Genomic DNA, 17,059 nt, shown 5'->3' with positions numbered 1-17,059 from the left:
AAACAGTACATAAACCCCACTGTTTGGGAGGGTTCTGGACAGACAACCCAAATATGAAGACTCACACATCCTCTTCATAAGTTACACCAGCTGGGCACCTAAAATCCTAAACACAGAATTTTGCAACTATTCTTGCTCACAACAAATCTTAGCTACTCTGCCTGCCCTGTCTTTGGACACAAAGATTATTTTTATACCCACAAATTTAAAAATTTGGACACCATCCTCAAGCTCTGAGGCCAAACAGCTCAGCACAGCTTGCTTCCATAAAGTAGAAATCTCTTATCCCTTAAAAAGTGCCACACTCAAACTGTGAGCGGGTGATGGACACTCCTCTCAAGCCGAGCTGAACCTGGCATGTGCAACAAAGTCATTGTAGAATTAAAAGATAGACTGGGAGAGTGATCACATAAACTCCACTTCCCTAAGGAGCTGACAAAAATGGGCTTGTTTTTCAAATGTAGGGAACAAAAAATGCTGCAGTTAAAATGTGGAAGAGTTCAGAAATTAGACTCTGATGTTTGTAGGCCCTCTATCCTACCTTTTACACAAGCCAGCCAAAGCTGAGATTGTCTGGAGTCTGAGGTTTGTAAGTTTGTCCTCTGAACCTAAAGTTGGTCCATGCCATGTCAGCACTCCAGGAAACCAGCTCTCCTCAAACCCCAGAGGGACTGGATGTGGTTTTGGAGCAACACTTCACTCTGGCCGCTCCAAGAAGTCTTTCACTTACTGACCAGGCAACAGCAACTTCAGCAGTAAACACAAGTTTATATCATGTAAACCCCCAGGGCCTGCCTGTTCATTATACTCAGTTTAGTAAAACCCTTGTTCTCACACTGTGCTAGTGGACACAGCACAGAATATTTTTTCATGCTGGGAAAATTCAGAATCCTTTGATCTAAGCTTCCAAGTGAGAACAGTCTGTACTGCTTCTGTCAGGATTCTCAAATGGTTTGAATTTTGTTCTTTGCCAAAAGACATTTCACAGCTCTACATTTTGTATGTATTATAAAATTAAAGGTATTTTCTAGGATAAATTTTAATGTAAATCTAACTAGCACCACCTTCCAGAAAGCCTAGAAAATTTCCAACTGTTTTGACTGTTAAAGACAGCAGCCTTTTTTCAGAATTGATCATTATATGGAAAAATAAGTCAAAAATAAATAGTTAGGTGATCCCCTTATTACTTAACTGATTTATTCACTTAGCAAAATTGACCTAGCAAAATTAATTGTTTAAAGTCCCACTTTTCTGGATGCCACAGTAAGATCAAACACACTGTCATCTAGATAATCCACTTCTTTCATACAGGTGCACCAGACTATGTCCTAATTCCACTGGAAAAACCAGTAATTGTACCCTTTGTGGCATGGTTTTGGTTGTTTGTTTTTCTGGGGATTTTTTACAGATCAGCTCTTTCCCTTACCATTTCATCTTTTTTTATTACATTTTTCAAAATAAAATACTGAAAATCACAGGAATCAAGGGCCTTTTTTCCTTTTGCAATGCCTGGTGTCTCATCAGGTGCCACAACATTAATGAATAATAGATTAGATATCCACACACATCCAAATTACTAAGGAATGCAAGTGCTATTCAACATGCTCTAAAGGCAGACAGTTGATTTAGGTGGCATGCTGTAAGGGTAATTAAAAAGTGAAACACATTTCCTCTGGAAGACATTAAATTTCCAGTGGAGAACATTTTGAAAACTGGACAAACATTTGCTGGGACTGGTTTAAGAACAGGCAACTGCAACCTTTAGGAAAGACACTGCTGCTGTTCCTGTGCCCAAGGCAGTAAATAAACCCATATCCCACCACAGACTCTGACAGTCTGGATATCTCTACTGAATCTATTTAAATTTCAAAATCTGCTGCTGTTAAATTTCAAAATGTGCTTCTTTTAGGCACAGGCCAATAAGCACTCTCTCAACAATTCCAAGTCACAGCTAAGGAGATAAGATGGACTGGGCACTACTGCCATGGCCAGTTTAGAAGCCCTCACCTTCACTGAAAGCTTTACAGAGCTTTATAGAATAGATGGTGCTAGCTGGTCTGGTCACCAGGAATGAGCTTTGGAAACATTTAGGTCTCTTTCAGCCCCTTTTCTAAGGCTCTATGGTTATGATTGTGCACTAGCTTTTTAGGCCAGGAGAGGAAGATTTGCAACAATGGTAAACATAACACAAACAATAAACAGAAAAAAAACCCCACAAAAATACAGACACATATTTCAGTTACACTTTTAGTATCTGATATGATGATGAGACCCTAGTCCATGGCTGAAATGATGGGCATAAGCACAAAACAAATCAACTTTCCTCCTAAGAAGTTCCATATAAGTTGTGAAATGGTGAAGATAAAAATTGATGGGCCAGTGTTCAGTTAAAATACATCACTGCAGCTCTGCTGCTGACACTGAAACTATGACAATTTTACAAACCTGGTCGAGCTGGTCCCTTGACTTGCCCTTGGTTTCTGTTATGAAGATGTAAAGCTTGAGAGAGACCAGACTATTTTTTGGGAATCAGACTGTGGACCCTTCAAGAAGACTATTCTTCAATTACAAAAAATAGTAAGTAAATGATAATACTTCAAGGTCAGTGCTTATTAACACTCTTTTACTGCATATCAAATATCTCTTTTCCTGACTCAAACAATTCAGTTTTGCCTGCAGTACTGAACACTTAATCCCTCTGTTACTGTACGTGGTTGCTGGAGCAGTGCTAGTTACAGTAACATGGCGACTTTTTTACATGAGTAAGAAAGGGTATTTATTGAAGGAAATTATGGATTTAAATAGTGTACATCATGGAAAACAATTTGGAGACATTTCATTGGACAGAGGAGAAGACACTCCTTTAGAAACCCCCTGTGACTAGAGTCACGAACACCACAGGTGTTACAATTTTTGTTTTGGGTTTGTGTCCTTGACAAGCCTGAGAGCAAAGCTCATCCAGCCTGGGAAGGAATCCTGGGCAGATTCTCTTAGGCCTCAGTCTGCTACATCCCTCTACCGCAACTAACAGAATTTTACTATTGACATATTCTTTACCATGAAAAACAGTTTTGAAGGCTATGTTCTAAAAAAAAAGATTCATGAGGAAAAGATAGGGGAGATAAGAAAATATTTCAGATGAAGATTCTCTAGATTAATATTTTCAAAACTAAGCTTACCCCTTCATGTCTGTGTGACAACCATAGTGATGTTGACTTCTCAACTATAAAAGATCTTAATAACTACCCTTCTGTTGTTTTTAAAATATGTACTTTTGTTTATTAGTAAGCTGTCAACACCCTGTAAAGTCAATAATGCTGTTTGATCGTCATATTCAAATTTTAAGCCATTTCAGGTAAAATCATTAAGAACTCTCAAAAACCTCTTTCTTAATTATGTGAGTTCCTACATCAATTCAACCTAAAGTCACTGCCACGAATTCCCACCCTACCTTTTTGAGTAAATGCCCAGGCAGAACCCCAAAGTTGTGCATTTTTCAGAGCGAAATCAGAGCTGAATATACTTTCTCTAGAGGAGCCATGAAGACATTGCACAGGACTTTGGGAGAACTCAGTTTAAAGCTCTACTTTCCTACAAGATCCCCACACAATTTTGGGCAAGTTACTGAGGCTTTTGTCTCAGAGGGTGTAACTCCCATTGTTTCAAGTAGGGTCTAACACTGTGGCTATATCCCAACTGCAGCAGGTCAAGCTCACCCAAGTGAGACATGGACAAGCACCCTCCTTGCATATTCTTTTTTCCTGGGAAAGGAAACCTGGACACATGACCTGAAAGGGAGCCATAAGCAGCCATGACCCCAGTTTGGACAAGCTGCTGAGGGAGAACTCCAGAGCACTCTGGTGAGCAGTGTGACTTTGTTTGTGCTGTAAATAGGAGGGCAAGCTCCAAGTCTGATTATACTCACATTTGTTCCAGACTTCCCCATAGTCACAGCTGCATGGAACAGACCACATTCCTGCAGGTGATCTGGCAGTATGGCTGGTCAGTTGAGAGACAGGTGCAGTTCACTTATATGTCCCACATCAGAAAGCAAAATTCAGCCTGTGGCTGGCTCTACACCAGAATAAGAACACTGTGCTTCCTGCCAGTCAAATATTTCCTCCAGAAATATTTCAGGGTAGGGATTATTCTGGTCTTAATTCTATTAGGAACTATTTGACTTCTATTCCAAGTTACCCAAGGCCAGTGCCAAAAATTGTGACTTCTTACAGCAGTCAGAGAGTCAAACGGATCAAATGTCAAACTCATCTTCCAAGCTGCCTGTCCCTCCAAGAGCCCACCCACCCATTCACACTCACCCCCAGTAATGGACTTTGAATATGAGATGACTCTTCCTCTGGTTCTGACATTGCACTGTATTTCAAATAGTTAAAACTTTACTTGGTGCAATACTTCATGAAGTCCCTGTAGAGGACAGAGTATTTTCTTGGAAGCAGCTAAAATCAAAAATACAAATTGAAGACTCAAAACTTGCCTGCAATAAATCCCCATGTTCAAACAAAGGGAGAACTGGCCCATAGCCCCACAGTCAGGGTATCAAACTGGTACCAAACAGTCGAGGAGAATTATTTCAAGACCAGGTGAAGGGTACAATCACAGTCCCCATAACAACCTCCCAGCTGCACATTCCCCACTCTCCTAAATTTTGCCCTTGTGTCAGCACTGAAAAGTAACACCACTAAAGCCAGAAAAAATAATTTCCGGCTAGATCAATGGGATGATCTGACTCACCACACACCCATACAATTGCTACTACCAAAGAGAGAAACCAAGAGTCAGCAGTGGTGGACAGTACAACGTACACCCCTACTGAAATCCCAGGCAGTCCTGAAATCACATCTCAAGACTCATCTACTCCTTTTCCAGAGATTTCTTGGGAGACCTTCCACATTTCCCTTGGTCTCATTGTACCTTAACTTCCCAACTGTACAGTGCTTCCCTCCTCATGGAGAGGGAATGTACAGAAGGGCTGAGACCCCTTTGGACTGACCCTGCATAAAGAAGTTCAAATTTTACAACAAATTGAAAAGCACAAACTGATGCCTGAAACCAAGAACTTCTGCAGTAGCTGAAGAATTTGTGGTAACTCGTACTGTGCTGCCCTGTGCTACTGTTCTGATGTCAGTGAGGGAACATAAATCAGAGTGGAAAAACAGCAGTAGCTCCACTCTATACAAACACCTCACGTGACTTGGCATGCTTTCTCTCAGCAGGATTGAAAAACAAATTTGTTCATTAGACTTTATATTTTCTGCATTTTTAGAGTTTAAAGTGAGCTTTTACTTTATTTCAACTGGTTTTGATGACTGCTGTGTGTATATATGTTCACAGATAAACAAATCTGTACATCTGCACATGCTCAGGTATGGAAAAGAGTCAAAGAATAAAACTTGCCCAACTCCCTTACAAATAGGCCCCACTGCACCAGGTAAGCAGAAATTATCAGGTAGTCCATATCTGCATTGGTGACTTCGAGCGATAAGAAAAGCAGAAAGTATCTAAAACCATTAGAAGTATTTCCATGGCTTTATGCTTAGAATCATAATATATTTACGTTAAGCATTTTCCATCTGATTTCCTTCATGATCTCCCCAGTTTTTCTCCAGTTCTCTTCATGGAAGCAGGCTCATTTTACTGTAATAGGAGTTCACCTATCTAACTTCTAACCGTGCACTAATGACAACAAAACCTTATGTATGTACACTAAGCATTTACCAGTGTTTGCTTCCTGAGACAGCAGAGGCAGGGACACAGATAAAGCTATCCGGAAAATAAACCATTTCAAAACATCCTCCAGACTAGGAGCCAAAACAGATGCATCAAGGCTTATGACTCTATATGTAAAAAGAAAAATGATCTGCTAGACGGTCTGCAACATCAAAGCTGGGATATTACCTCCGTGCAATTCCTCTGTTTGACAGGGATAACAACATTGCACTGGTTTGTCTCCTCTCCACAAGACACATTTGCTTTTAGTTTTGCTTCTTGAAGGGAGAGGAGATATTTAAATCAATAAAAAAGTAATTAACTATTGTGAGGGGTAACATAAAAGAAATACAAAATATCTCAAATTTTCGTTTCCTGTGTTGCCATTGCATTGTTGCTAGCCAGGCTAAGTCATTAAATCCCTCTGTCCTGTTTTTGCTGTCATTATTCAGGCTCAGGGAAAGTATTAGTGAAGCAGGGACATAACGCAGCGATTTGCATCAGCAGCTGCCCGGCAAAGGGAAGCAAAATTCCTAAAGCCAAAGGGGAAGCAGCAGCAGCAGCAGCAGCTCCATAGGGGCACTGGCCACCACCAGCCCACCCAGCTGGGCAGGGGACGGAGCCCAAAGCGAGATCCCCTCTCACTGAACACCTGGAAAGCATCACGTCTGCCCTGTAATCCCGAGCACAAAGCAGTGCCCAGCCGCGATGCGCGCAGCAACCCGAGCGCAGCTGTCACTGCCCGGAGCCAGGCGGCTCCCAAGGAAAGGCGGGCAGGGATGCGGGCAGGGATGCGGGCAGCCGCCCGGAGCCCCGCCAGGATGCCCAGGCCGGACGGACCCGCTGCCTTCAGCGGCTCCTGGCCTTGCATTCCCTGCCCGCGGGCAGCCGGAGGAGGAAGGGCCTCCCTCCTCCCGCAGCGGCCGCCAGAGCCCCGGCACCCACCTCTGCCACGGGCCGGCTCCCGCAGCTCCGCTCTGTGCCGCCTCTGTGCCGCCGCGGCCGCGGGGACGCTGCGGGGCCGCTGGGGCCGGGCGGCGGTGCCGCCCCGGAGGAGGGCCCGGCGGAGAGCGCGGGGCCGGGAAGGCGCGGCGGGGCGGGGGCACCGCGCGGGCCCGGAGCTGCCGCAGCCGCCGCGGGCCGGGGCGGGGCCGGGGCCGTGGCGCGGTGTGTGGGGTGATCCCGCGGCCGAGCGCCGCTCAGGTTCCTGGCTGGGAAAGACGGAGCGCGGAAAAGGGAATGGCTCAGCCCAGGCTGGCCACAGGCAGGTCCGTGATAGGCGTCGCTTGGGCTGCCAGAGCCTAGCGTTCATCGCCATCGGGAACACGTCTTTCAGCTTCAGACTCTATCGCTTTAAGTGAATGCGATGAAATAAACAGTGCTTCCCACTGATAATGGTTTCCTTGTATGTGAACCGTATTGTAACCTCACTTTGCACTGAGTGCCTTACACAGCTGAAAAGGGAAGTGGATGTCCGTGTTAAGTCGAGCTGATGAAGGAATCTCCCAGGCCTTTCTGAAGTCTTGTTTACAAAACTCAGGAGAGGGTGGTGCTATGTGCAAAACAAATGAACAGGAAACAAAGGGGAAAAACGATGACAAAGATACTACGCAAAATATAAATAAAATTAAAAAGGATCAGAGGTCATTATTGAAGCACTCTACTAGTTTTAGGCCTGAAAACAAGTTTTTGAGACCTGGATTTCCTGCATCTTCGTGTTGTCGTCCCCAAAATGTACATGCAGCTGAAGCCTGGGAGAAGTACTTTGCACAGTAACTAGTGCTTAAGCCTTCCATTTCTGTTAAATTTCTGGTTCCACTCCAAAACAATCTGAGTGGAATGTTTTCTAGGTCATCACCCAATTGCAATCCTTCAGATTGTTTTTCTGCAACACGTCTTCCTCCTATAGCTCTCTTAGTTCTCTCTCCGTGTTGGCCAATCTTCGTACAGCTCACAGCTAAGACAGAGGCACTGAGTGATAGGACGCGGTGCAAATTCACAGTCTCCGATCCCTACCTCTTGTTCTCTCCTGCTCTCCTGGTTACACAGCTACACTAATGAGTACACTTCAGTTTTAGAACAGAGAAGTCAGTGAAGACAATTTCTGCCCGGGCATGACAAACAAGGGTGTATACTTAGTCCCAAAGAGAAAGTAATACATGACTGCAGTTTCATTTCCCAGGCATTTCATATCTAATCCCTTGCCAGTGGGCAGTCAGTAGGCAATGAGAAATAATCCCATGCCTGTTGATACAGGAAGCTTTATCTGTGTTATCTGTGGATCCTGCCAGTGCTCTGCCCACCACATTTGTGTGGAATACAATTCCATATTGTGTTCCCTCTGAGACAGTGGTAACCTCCAGCCATCACCATCCATGTTAGGTGGGAGGACTCCTCTAACATATTGGTCCTCTATGGTCTTCTACTGCTGTGCTAAAGTCAAAACATGATCATAATAACATACTGAATCAAAAACACTGTCTTTCCACAATCTCAACAACACCCACCCTTCTGTGCTTCTTTCAGAAACCCAGAAGTTAGGTTCTCATTTTTGGAAGTACTGTATTGTGTTTAGCTACTTATGTCCAACAATCTGCTGCTTGACGTAAAATAGCCCACAGAATAATGCTCTACATTTTAAATGATTCTATGTGCAAGGTCATGTTTTCTCTTCCTACAGAGCAAAGTACAGCCACAATGCACACAAGATGCCGTGGGAAGTGCCAAATGCTTGCACAGTAACTGTGAGCTTCCCTTAACAGCAGGGCACCATTTTTCTGTGCTTCTTCACTCTATTCTTATTCATGGTGTGACCAGTGTGCAGAGTGGTGTTCCTTGGGTTACTTCCCTGGAACAACCTCTGCCAGCTCATTCTGAAATCCTCACTTGTGCTGCACTTCAGCTCATAACTGTTCTCAATTAGTTCTATCTAGAGAACCAAGCACTAGTACATGACCAGTACTTTGATATTATCCAAGCCTTAGCATGGTCATGGCTGTGGATTTGACTCAGCCCTATGCAGAGTTTGGAGGATAATATGGTCAGGAATGGTTCCTAAAAAAAATCTGGAGTTACTCACAGACTAGCTGGCAGAGGAGGTATGGCACTAGCAAGAGGAAAGTCCCTGACATTGTCATTTCCAAAATGCACGCAGGAATGGTGAAATTCTGAAGTATTATTGTTTTCTTCCTGAAAGATTTCTCCTTTGACAGGTTTCTTTCCAGATGCATTGTCTTAGTCAACAGATGTTTGTTTACCAAGGTTTGATCCCAAACTATCCACAAAATTTTGAAGGACCTGCTCAAGGAAGTTTTTCTTTCCATTCTTTGATGGCCAATTTACATTAATTCATTATTACCTAACTCTGATTCTTGTTTCAAAGACCTTGTAAGTTATGTATTCACTTTGTGTTTGTACAGTTCTGGCACAGTGGAGTTCTAGCCTATGATCTGGCCTCATATTTACTGTGAAAATACACTTAAGATGAAAGTTGAGTTGTGTAGCTTTTTGTAAATTAGTAAGACTGGGTATAAAAAGAGTTGATAAGCATGGAAGAGTTTAATAAAATCCAAGAACAGATTCCTAGAAAAAATTACATAAGTCCATACAAGGGGGGAAAAAAAGCCTTCAATTCTATCTTAGGACACTAGATTTTCCTAGTAAAGATGCTGACAGCAAAATAACCATTCAAACCATTGTGCATTAGCGGTAATGTCTGGCTTTTGCCCCACTAAAACTAGGGTTGATGTTCAGGTGCACAGGACTGGGGTTATGAATGACTGCAGTTGTTAATGCCTGCCCAATGTGCAATTAAAAATTATTCAGTAAAGAGAAAAGCTGAGCTTTTAGCTTTTAATTTATAATTAAGTCGTAGGGAAAGATGACTCTGGAGCTGTGCTGACATCCTTTATATAAGTAATAAGCTCAGAGTAGCTAACACGGTGTAAATTAATAGTTGATCTAGTTTTATTCCAGTGTAAACATCAAAAAGCACTTTGTAATGACCTGATTAAACATCCCATCATCCTAACAAAGGAATTTCTTTCCTAACATAAGTAGATAGTTTTATACATTATCTATAGCTTCCTCTGATAATCGACTTAATTCTCTGTCTGGTTCATTTTTTCCCCTTTCTTTTTCTCTTCCATCTTTCCTTCAAGTACAATTATCTAGTACTTCATTTTGTCCTTCATTTGAAGGCACAGTAGTGCAGGGTATTGTAGCATGTAAATACTGGCATTTAATCTGCCTCTAAGTGCTCAAATGGATACCATTTTTTAAAAGTATATATAGATGTTATTCCCTCCCCCCCACCTTTGACTTTAACTTGTAGCCAATTTTGACTGTGCTGCTGCTTTTGCTTTGTATTTGTCCCCCTGAGATCCTTGCAGTTTGACTGAAAGCTTTAGCTTTGGGATTTTGCTTTCTGTATCATCACAGAAATCACATCATTCCTGAGTATTGTGATCATTTGCTGACAGTTGCCCATGCCAGCCAATACACTTCTGATATAATTTCTTTTCTTTTGTCTTTGACCTCTGTGTTAAGAGGTGAGATGATGACATCCTCCTCAGGAGGACTGTGATGTCATCAGAAGTAGTATAAAGTTTGGGTCAACAGTGAGGCACGGCAGTGACCAGTGAAAAGCAAAATTGAGAGGATTATTTTGTCAAATGATCAAATGTGGGACTGCAATTTTCCAGAAACTGTTGCAGCTGGAATTAGAGGCAGGGCAGGAAGCATTGATCATGTACCAAAATGTTCATCTGTAATGATAACATCTCTCATGCCATCAGTGTGTGTAATGCATAACCAAACTTGATTTTGAACGAAGTACTTTTGGACCTGGTTTTGTGACAGATACACCCTTTCCTCCCCCTCAATGAAAGAAGAGTGGAAAAGGGGGATCTCTAGCAAATGAACCACTAGACTAGTATTTTTTTGCTTCTCAGAATTTAACAAGTCTTGATGATGAAGGTTCTCAGAAGAGCCTTTCTTTTTCCTCTAGATCCACATCCAACCATGCAAACCCATGAGAACCTCAATGCTTCCTCTATATCCTAGCAGCTCTCTCCCCAGTCAAAAGTCATTTCTCTGCTACAAAATACTTGGCTACTGAGAAACAGAGACTTCTGTTGACTCATATGATCGAAATATCATCGAAGCAGAAGAGTGTAGGAGTATTTAAATTAGGAACAAGAGAGGCTAACTATATCAACCCTGCTGGAGGTACACTTGTACCAGTCCAGTCCAGTCTCATCAGAAAGCATTTTAGCCACAGTTGAGCCCTCTAAATATAATGTTAAAAAGCTTGAAAAGCTTGAGCCCTGATAAAGCAAAGCAATGTGAGCTTAAGGATATAACAGTGAAATCATCAATGTGTTCTTTCTTCAACCAAGACCACAATTCCTGCGTATGCTTGTTCAAACACAGACCTGTATCCTGCTCAGGTAAAATACATACTGGTGTCCAAGTGCACACACATAAAAGAAATGAGAGATCATACACAGCTCCTCCATCCTGTTGTGGACAGAAATGCTTTCCAGCCCAAAATCTAGCTTTTCATCAGTCCAATACATCTGTGCATGACCAGCAAAGCTTCTGCCCAGAATACTGTTTACAAAGCACAGCAACCAAAATCATTGGTATTATTTGTTCAGAACAAAATAGTTCAGAACAAAACATGCTTTCAGAACTTCAAACAAAGCTGGTCTGTTTCCCAGGGTATAATCTTTTCTTCACAGTACCTGCAATGCTTGGAAACTAAAATGGCAATTTTAATCTCAAAGAGAGAGATGGTATTTGGAAACCAGCTCCTTCTGTTGAGAAGTTTGTTGCTTTTCTCTCAGCCTCATGTCTGAAATTTCCAGATCAGAGTGCCTACCAATATCAAATTATCCTTGCAAATAAGTTCTGAAAGTTATTGCTTGAGGATTTTAAAACTGAACATCTTGATTAGTACATTGTGTTGTTTCCACCTTACCAGACAAACTGTACATAGCAAAGATGTAACAGCTGCACTTATGATAATAAGACGATTAATAGACATTGTGTGTTAAGCTTTTTCTTCTGGTGGGCTTAGGTTAGCTTGAATTTAATTCTATATCTTCACAGAGAGAGTGAAGTATCTAAAATGTGTTTTATAATACAAGTAGCATTTTTTGAGGCTTCTCTCTGTGACAGAAAAATTCTTCACTTCTGTACAGACCAGGGTAGAGGGGCTGTGCTGTGTGTGGCTCCTGGTGAATGCAGGGGCACTGTCCCTGGCTTGGCATTACAAGAAGCAGGTTTGCTGAGCTTTGAAGGGAGATAATTCTGTACTCTTCCAGGTACAGTAATTAGTTCAGGCTGTCATATAAACTGGATGAAAAGGGTTTTAATCTCCCCTCGAGAAAGAGGCAGATGGAGGATTGTGAGCAGCCTGTCAGGAGGAGAGGCAGACTCTGGCTGTTGTCTCCCTCCCCAGTGAACTGATGGGGGAGGCTTCTGCAGGTACTGCCCAAAAGTCCACATCTTCATCCCTTCCTCCAAAGTAAGAAAGGTTTATTACTTTTGCTGTAAAAAAGAGGAGATAATGCAACCCCTCACTACTTAGTGTTTTCCTCTCTCACTAATGCTCAATTTTCTTGAACATTTGAAGTGACAGAATATAACCAGGTTAGAGCAGGGGTTTTTTTAACAACTGTGTGTAATATTTTAAAAGGTACTTTTCCAAATTCAGCCTCTGCAGCAGGTGTAAGTCCTGTGCCAAAGGACTGAAGGACTCCTGCTTTCCCTTCCCAAGGCTTTCTGTAACAGCAAGGCATGAGGGAGCTCTGGCCCCCTAAGATCTTTCCACACTGTCCTCTCATTCCTTCTTCTGTGCCAAACTTGAAGACACCTTAATCTGGCAGCATGGATTTCAGATCTCTCTGATCTTTAACCCCAAGGCTCTGTATCAGGTTATTCAGGGGGAGAGGTGAGATACTGGATTGGGATAATCTGTCTGAGAAGTGTTTTCCTTTTAATTCCATTATTGGGGATTTTAGTGATTACAGTTTGAGCCAAGGACTGTGCTTGTTTTGAATTATAAGTACAACCATCCATTGAATTATTGCAATAAATTTTTATCAGGCAAAATTTGAGCTAAATGGAACAATGACAATGTTTAACAACATATTTTGCTTAAGCAAATAATCTTTTCAGTCTTGGTTGTTGTAAAAGCTGACAATCTTATTGTTGTCTTCTCTTTTGTTCTTAAAAATATATTTTTATCAATAAAGTTAATAATCAAAATTGTGTGAAAATCCTAGGAACAAGCTGAGGCATAGAATTAAATCCTGCACATCATAAGACAATAAATTCTCTTTAATTATTTGCATCAAGCCTGGACAATTAATCAGTAAATACTGCATTCTTTCTCTTATCTAAGCAATTAATTCTGATTTAGGCTGCGAATCTATATAAAACTCTAACTGGAACCTCTAAGTCAGTTGTGTTAAAGCAGGAATATTGTCATTTATTTCTGGTTTTAGCTGTTGTCATTCTTTACGTCTTCTGTAAGGACATGCATGTCTACATGATATTATATGGGAAATTAGCTTAAGTTTTATGATTTCTACAGCTGGAGTGCTCATACCATTAATAGGTGTGATTGAGTTTGCCAAATCATGAAAATGGTACTTTATGTCAGTGTCATGCTCATACTTCTGTGAGTTCTAGAAGTGTCCCAGGTAATTCAGTAAATCCTTCTCTCAAAATACTCTCAGTACCAAAATGAGTGCAGTCTCTCCAGAAATGTTATAGCACTAAAATCCCTGAATGTAGTAGTGATTGTTATTTTTGAACTTAGCATTTCATCTCCATCAGTCTAAAAATAATTATTTGGAGAACTAAATTTAGATTTGCTGTGACAAAGGATGTATTAACCAATGGAGGAACTGTTGTCTGTGGTTTGAAAGAAAAAAAATAAAGCTTTTTTTTCTGATTTCTGCCATTGTGTTGAAAGCTGAACAAAAATTAAAATTTTACTCTAATGAAAACTTCAGTATAGAAGAGTCTTGAAGTCTAAAATGCACGACAGTTTTTTGCAAGTGAAACACACCTATCTTATATGGGGGTTTATTATGTCTATGTAATCTGGTCACAAAGTGATGTGTTTCAATGGCTCTCAGGAGGCAATGATCCATCAGAAGGAAATGTAATTCAATGTTGAACTGAGAAAGTTGAAACAATTTTTATTACTCCAGTATTAAGATACTATAAATGAATGTATTATCAACCCTGCTTGCTTTACATGCAGTTCTTTATGTAAATGGGTCAATTCTGTCTCCATGTATTCCTGTTCGCTGTTGGAAAAAAGCTTAGCAGAACTTGTGCACACATGCAAGAATTGTTTAAGAACATTATGTTTTGGAGTTGTTTTGAGAATATAGGTGCATTCCAGAATTACTACATTGTGAAAATAATTTATCCTTGTTCCATAAATACAGCAGAAGTGTGTGTTAAAACAAGCACTTTGTGTAAATCTATGGAAATAATATACTTTGGTGAAATTAGGGAAATCCATTTCATTAGGTCCAGCACATCTTGGAACAGAAAGCCTTTGTCCTGGTGGCCTGTATGCTTTCCATATTCCATTATGCAAATGTGAGAATTCATCAGGTACTTTGCCTCATTCCTGCTACCCTCATTCCATATCTACTTCAGACAAATCTACATACCATGCACAGTCTCTCAAAGCCAGCAGCTTCTGCCCACAAAAATAACATCAGCTTGTTTTACTATTACTCACACGTCAGCCACATTGTGTTGGTATCCTGCACAAAGAGAATTCCCATCCCAGTGAGTTTAGAGTCTGAAAGTATCAGGCCTGGTGCTCAGTTAACACAGAGCAATATAATCCCTTTCAAGCCAGTGAACTGTGTGTTACACAAGCAAAGGGTTTGCTCATCGTTTCAAACAGGTGAAGATTTTTTGTTTTTAAAAACCAAGACTAGGAGCAAGAATGCAGTGCTTGTATCAAGCTCTGCCGTAGTACAAGAAGAGAGACAAAGGACTGGTCAGAAAACAAAGCAAATAATCCCATTTAATAGAATAAAAAACAAAGTCATACCCACAGGTAGTTCAGAGTCATGTCAAGGTACATGTCTGCTTCTGATGTGAACTCTTCAGACACCGTTCTCCCCATTCCAGCCCTCACACTGCAATTGGGGCACTAACAAAAAAGCCTCCCTGTGTAGTCATCCCAGTGATATCAGATGTCACTCCCCTGCAGCCCTAGATGACAGCCCAGTTCATTCACCCTCTGTGTTTTTCATGTTGCTTGCATGGGGCTGGGATCATGCTTATTGCTTCTGTACCTTGTCCAGGTCAGACGTTATTTGTTCTGTGTAATTCTGCTTCTCGTAGCAGATTCAGCCTGATACGTGTTTCTCACTTTCTGTTTCATACTATTAACTTCTCTCTGCAGATATTGGCACAGCTTAGTGCAAACATCTTTTATTTGCACAGTCTCTAAGATTTTTTTTATCATTAGTGCTTAGCTAGTTTCCCACAATCTTCTTTCTGTAGAGTAGATTTTAAATATAGCACAACCACATTACAAAATTCTTCCTCCTCTTCTTCAAGTATTTCTATACTAGCTTATGAGAAATACAGAATAAAAACCATAGTACTGATAAATTTTTAAAAATTCAAAATTTTTCCCAAATAACCCGTAAAATGAACTTTCTTAAGTATACTTTTTAAAAGTATAATCTTACTGCAAGTATGTATTATCCTCCATTCTTTAAAAGTTACATCACAAATTCACATGGCATGTTTTGGTTACCAGCAGATGTTCTTGTAAATCTCAGAGTCTTACCTGAATGCAGATCTAAATGTTCCCTAAGTTTGAAATGAAAATATTACATCCGTAGTATTGCTTCACATGTTTTAATTTTCACATTTTATGCTGTCCTTTGCTAATTGGATTTCCTTCCTGGTTTATCTTACTGGCATTTTGAATTCGCAGGTACCTTTCTGTCTCCGAAGCGCAGCTACTGAATTGCCTGTCCAGACCTGACCCCTGCCAACAGCAACCAACCCCATCCTCATTTCAGACTGCCTGTTTGGCTTATCTTAGCTATCCAGTTTACATGATATTGCTAATATCAAGCTCAGCATGAAGGTTGGATCCTCAATTTGTTGAAGCTGACACACCTTCCTACATCTGCCAGACCCAACTGAGAGGCTGCCTGGCTCTGCCAGCCAGCTCCCACACCAACAAGCTACAAGCAAGTCTCCACAGGCTCCTGGATCAGGAAGGTTCCTCTGGAAACCATAGAGAATGTCCTACACTGCGCTGTGTAGGTTGTCTGGAGCCCCCAGAGTGGGATTTACATGAGATAGCAGTGTAGCTATGTTAACATCACACTCTACCCAGGCTAATACATCTGTGAATCCTACGCAGAGCTGGACAGTGGCTCCAACAGCTCAGCCAAGATGTGATTGCACAGCTGTTCTTGGTGCTGGGTGGAAATGCTGTGGACTTACCTGTGATTTCAATCAAGTCAGCCTCTAAATACTCTGCCCCACCATCACTGTAAGAGTAGGTCACTCTGAGGAATAGAGTCCCGAGTCACTTAGACAAGCATCATGTTGTTCCCTGAATCTGCCTCTTTTGCCTTCTCTGCCAATCATTCAGCAGTGGCAGTTCTATAACTGGTGTGAAAAGTGCTGTTCTCCCTCTCCTTCTCCTGAGTGGTTCTTCTGTCAATACATGGCTGTGTCCCAAGACCACCACCTCACAGACACACCACCTTCTCTGCCTTCCAGTAGAGCAGCAGCAGAGATGTCTGGGCATGTTTTCCTTGGCTTGGGACATGTTTTATAACCTCACATTTGCCACAGGTTTGCTCACTCTGTGCTTATTGCTCAGGTCAAGTGCCAAATTTCCTTGTCCTGCTAGTGTTAGCCACATATGAGGTCCATCAGTTTCAGAGCCACTCAGCCTTTCACAGGAATAATGTCACATTACAGTGGTGACATATAATAACACGTGTCCAAAGAGTGACACTTGGACACTCTGCACTGGGTACCAGGAAGTGGGCAAGAATTAACCACTCCTCATCCTGCTTTACCAAAGACCACTGGGCTTCAAGCTGGGCCTGCTCTAAGGCACTGGAGTTAAAAAGCAAATGAAAAATTAAATTCCTACATTTAGATTGCGTGTCCAGACATTTCGAATCCAACCAGGATCTTTCATCAACGGAATCTGAAAGAAACAAAACATAGTGAAAAATAATGTAGTTAATTAACCATACACAGAAGTTAAAATATACAGCCTCAATCCTTGAAACCCAGCTTCAAT

At 41.5% G+C, this 17,059-nt stretch overlaps 1 protein-coding gene across 7 annotated transcripts in view; it reads right to left on the bottom strand.

The window, feature by feature from the left end:
• The window catches only part of LPIN1 (lipin 1), a 49,633-nt gene extending 42,883 nt beyond the window's left edge, over positions 1-6,750 (bottom strand). For all 7 annotated transcript variants that reach the window (XM_033054401.1, XM_033054403.1, XM_033054402.1 and 4 more), the window contains exon 1: positions 6,673-6,750. The gene's annotated coding sequence lies outside the window, so the exon portion shown is untranslated. The remainder of the gene's footprint in view (positions 1-6,672) is intronic.
• Positions 6,751-17,059: the final 10,309 nt, after the last annotated feature.

This window comes from Catharus ustulatus, chromosome 3 (assembly GCF_009819885.2).
Source record: "Catharus ustulatus isolate bCatUst1 chromosome 3, bCatUst1.pri.v2, whole genome shotgun sequence".
NCBI classification, from domain to species: domain Eukaryota; kingdom Metazoa; phylum Chordata; class Aves; order Passeriformes; family Turdidae; genus Catharus; species Catharus ustulatus.
This window is presented reverse-complemented; position numbering and strand designations above follow the sequence as displayed.